The sequence below is a fragment of the Glycine soja genome, chromosome 2, assembly GCF_004193775.1.
Source record: "Glycine soja cultivar W05 chromosome 2, ASM419377v2, whole genome shotgun sequence".
Taxonomy (NCBI): Eukaryota; Viridiplantae; Streptophyta; class Magnoliopsida; order Fabales; family Fabaceae; genus Glycine; species Glycine soja.
This window is the reverse complement of record NC_041003.1, coordinates 18,014,571-18,019,083: the sequence shown is the minus strand read 5'-3', so window position 1 is coordinate 18,019,083 and position 4,513 is coordinate 18,014,571. Positions and strand designations below refer to the sequence as shown.

The 4,513-nt window shown below is 40.7% G+C and overlaps 1 non-coding gene across 1 annotated transcript; it reads right to left on the bottom strand.

Annotated features, from left to right (window-relative positions):
- Positions 1 to 2,137: 2,137 nt before the first annotated feature.
- On the bottom strand, positions 2,138 to 2,244 carry LOC114404683. Its single transcript, XR_003665105.1, has one exon. It is a non-coding gene; the product is annotated as a small nucleolar RNA R71 (small nucleolar RNA).
- Positions 2,245 to 4,513: the final 2,269 nt, after the last annotated feature.

Genomic DNA, 4,513 nt, shown 5'->3' with positions numbered 1-4,513 from the left:
CATTTACATTTCTGTTCCATTTTACATTTCTGTTCGTTTACATTTCTGTTCATTTACGTTTCCGTTCATTTACGTTTCTGCTTCATGTTTCAATTGCGTTTTCTGTTTGAATCCATGGAAGGCTAGATTTTCTGGTGTTGTTTCCTTTTGAGGACGAAGCCCAACTCTCTTTGAGGTTTCGCTTGTAATGTGGTTTCCTGGCAGTTTTCCCTTCACCAGTTATCCCAATTTCGTGAATATTAATCAGTGCACGCTTCGTGTTCGATTAATTGCCTCTGAGCCTAACTTGCGTTCATGCTTAATGGACGAAGGGCTAACTGGTGTATGTGGTGCCTAATCACGTATTGAAAACCCTAAGTTGATTTTCGCTTAGTAAATTGAAATAGGGTTGGATTAAGTGGTTGACTGTTAGGGACGAATTCTCCATAACCCAGGATAAGAGAGTGGCTTCTGAATAAGAGGAAACAACCCGTTTTTAATATTAGTAGTTTCGTATTCCATTTTATTTGTTCTGCTCTTTAATTACCAAACAACCAAACCCCCCCCCCCATCGTTACTGTTACTGCAAGCATATTATGAACATTTGGCTTGTCACTGCTCGTTGGGAAACGACCTAGGATCACTTCCTAGTTACTGCATTTTCATGTTTATTTGATTCGGGTACGGCCTCGATCAAATTTGGCGCCGTTGCCGGGGAGCAGTGTCCAAAGGTTCATAATAGCTAGCTAGTGTTGTGTGTTTAATCCTTTCGTGTTTTAATTGTTAGTCTTGTGTTAGTATGTGTGTTAGTGTTGATTAGTGTCCTGGTATTTTGTTTAATGTGTGTTCTGTTTCAGTTTTACCATTAAGCGTTTCCCCTGTTTCAGTCTTGGGTGTTTTGCTGTGAAGATTGTGCTTGAAAACAGAGTAGTAGTAGAAATCAGCTTGCGGAAAAACAGGGTAGTAGTAGAAATCAGCTAGAGACGGATTTTAGCGACCACCCATGCTGAATTATTTGGGATTTTTTGTTTTAGTAGCTAGGGTTGTTATTTTTGGCTGAATTTTTTTGTGGTAACTTCTTTTAATCCATATTTTGTGGGAAAAATAGCTAGAGCCTTTAGTTTGGTCAGATTTGAAAGTTCCAAAAAACTAGCAAATTTTGTGTTTGTCAAAACTTCAAACGGCCATAACTTTTGCTCCGGTTATCAGAATCGCAATTATTATATATGCATTTGGGGTGGAAAAAAATTTCCTATGCCGTGGAAGCCCGCCATAGGCCGGCTGAGGTCTCCATCGTCCAAAAAAAGCGATTCTGTCAAAAGTTTTTTATTTTTCAAGTTTTATTCACTTATTTTTCTTAACCTACCAATTTTAGCTTTCATAGTTAGACTTTGAATTTTTGTCTGAAATTTTTTGTGCTATCTTCTCATCATTTTATAAGGTTGCTCACAAAATTTCAAGTCATTTGGATATCATTTGAGGGTAGCTGTAGTTCAAACCTACACCTTTATTTACATGACAAGGCAACTAGTTGTGTGCATGCTGAATGTAGTGTATGACTAGAGGCAATCCATCTGACTTACAACCCTTTGATCCTGAGATAGATAGGACATTTCATAGATTAGTTAGGCATCATTTTATACCTTTTGATCATTCTGAGCATTCCATAACTGGTGAATCTGTGCATTCTGTTATTGGTGATTTTGAACATCCTGATCTTGAGCATTATAATTTTGAGCATTCTGATTCTGAGCATTCTGATTTTGCACATTCTGAGAACATGGCACAACCTCCACCTCGTGAGAGGACTCTAAGGGAAATGGCTGCACCTGATTTCACCTATGAAAGCTTGTGCATCCAATACCCTGATGAGGATGTCCCATATGTTCTTAAAACTGGACTGATTCATTTGCTTCCAAAGTTTCATGGCCTTGCAGGTGAAGACCCGCACAAACATTTGAAAGAATTTCACATTGTCTGCTCCACCATGAAACCCCCAGATGTCCAAGAGGATCACATATTTCTGAAGGCTTTTCCTCACTCATTAGAGGGAGTGGCAAAGGACTGGCTGTATTACCTTGCTCCAAGGTCCATCACGAGCTGGGATGACCTTAAGAGAGTATTCTTAGAAAAAATTTTCCCTGCTTCCAGGACCACAGCCATCAGGAAGGATATCTCAGGTATTAGACAACTCAGTGGAGAGAGCCTGTATGAGTACTGGGAGAGATTTAAGAAACTATGTGCCAGTTGCCCCCACCATCAGATTTCAGAACAGCTTCTTCTCCAATACTTTTATGAAGGACTCAGTAATATGGAGAGAAGTATGATAGATGCTGCCAGTGGTGGAGCCCTTGGAGACATGACTCCTACTGAAGCCAGAAATTTAATTGAGAAGATGGCCTCCAACTCCCAGCAGTTTAGTGCCAGAAATGATGCCATAGTCATTAGAGGAGTGCATGAGGTAGCTACAAACCCATCTGCATCATCTGAAACTAAGAAGCTTGAAGGCAAACTGGATGCGTTGGTCAATTTGGTAACCCAGCTGGCCTTGAATCAGAAATCTGTACCTGTCGCAAGGGTTTGTGGTTTGTGCTCTTCTGCTGACCACCATACAGACCTTTGCCCTTCCATGCAGCAACCTGGAGCAATTGAGCAACCTGAAGCTTATGCAACAAATATATACAATAGACCTCCTCAACCTCAGCAGCAAAATCAACCACAGCAGAGCAATTATGACCTTTCCAGCAACAGATACAACCCTGGATGGAGGAATCACCCTAACCTCAGATGGTCCAGCCCTCAGCAACAACAACAACAGCCTGCTCCTTCCTTCCAAAATGCTGCTGGCCCAAGCAGACCATACATTCCTCCACCAATCCAACAACAGCAACAACCCCAGAAACAGTCAACAGTTGAGGCCCCTCCACAACCTTCCCTCGAAGAACTTGTGAGGCAAATGACTATGCAGAACATGCAGTTTCAGCAAGAGACCAGAGCCTCCATTCAGAGCTTAACCAATCAGATGGGACAATTAGCTACCCAATTGAATCAACAACAGTCCCAGAATTCTGACAAGCTGCCTTCTCAAGCTATTCAAAATCCCAAAAATGTCAGTGCCATTTCATTGAGGTCGGGAAAGCAGTGTCAAGGACCTCAACCCGTAGCACCTTCCTCATCTGTAAATGAACCTGCCAAACTTCACTCTATTCTAGAAAAAGGTGATGACAAAAATTTACCTAACAATTTCTGTGCAGGTGAATCTTCTTCCACAGGTAATTCTGATTTGCAGAAGCAGCATATTCCCCCTCTTCCATTCCCTCCAAGAGCAGTTTCCAACAAAAAAATGGAAGAGGCAGAGAAAGAGATCTTGGAAACGTTTAGAAAAGTAGAGGTAAACATACCTCTGTTGGATGCAATAAAGCAAATTCCAAGATATGCCAAATTCTTGAAGGAGCTGTGCACTAATAAGCGAAAGCTTAAAGGAAGTGAACAAATTAGCATGGGCAGAAATGTCTCCGCATTGATTGGTAAATCTGTTCCTCAAATTCCTGAAAAATGCAAAGATCCAGGTACATTCAGCATACCTTGTATCATAGGGAATAGTAAGTTTGACAATGCCATGCTAGATTTAGGAGCTTCTGTTAGTGTTATGCCTCTGTCTATTTTTAATTCTCTATCTCTAGGCCCCTTGCAGTCAACTGATGTGGTAATTCATTTAGCTAATAGAAGTGTTGCCTACCCTCCTACCCTGTTGGTTTCATAGAAGATGTCTTAGTTAGAGTTGGTGAACTGATTTTCCCTGTTGATTTTTATATTTTGAATATGGAAGATGGATTTTCTCAAGGATCAGTTCCCATAATTCTAGGCAGACCCTTTATGAAAACTGCTAGAACTAAGATAGATGTTTATGCAGGCACACTGTCTATGGAATTTGGTGACATAACTGTTCATTTTAATATTCTGGATGCTATGAAATACCCATCTGAAGATCTTTCTGTATTTCGTGCTGAAATAATTGACCATGTTGTTGATGAATACATGACTGATCTTTATTCTAATCTGCATGCCTCTCACTCTTCATGCATTGAGTCTAAAATTGTACTTGATCATATGTCTGAATTTGATGCTGAGAGTGAATCTGAGAGTGATATTGATTGCATGCCTGGTGGTGGTGTTTTACCTCTTAAGATTGATTTTATAGAGTCAGATAGGACTAACCATGTTTCAGGAAGTACACATACCTCTGACTTTCTTTATGAGGTAAAGGCTGAGAAACCATCTCCTTCTACCACTGTCCAGCCGACCACACCAGAATTGAAGCCTCTGCCATCAAATTTAAAATACGCTTACTTGGATGATAGCAAGAGTTTTCCAGTGATTATATCTGCCTCCCTTGCTGATGAACAAGAGGAGAAGTTGTTGTCAGTTCTCAAGAAGCATAAGAAGGCTATAGGCTGGACCCTGGCGGACATTCCTGGTATTAGCCCATCCACATGTATGCATCGAATAAATTTAGAGGATGGAGCTAAACCAG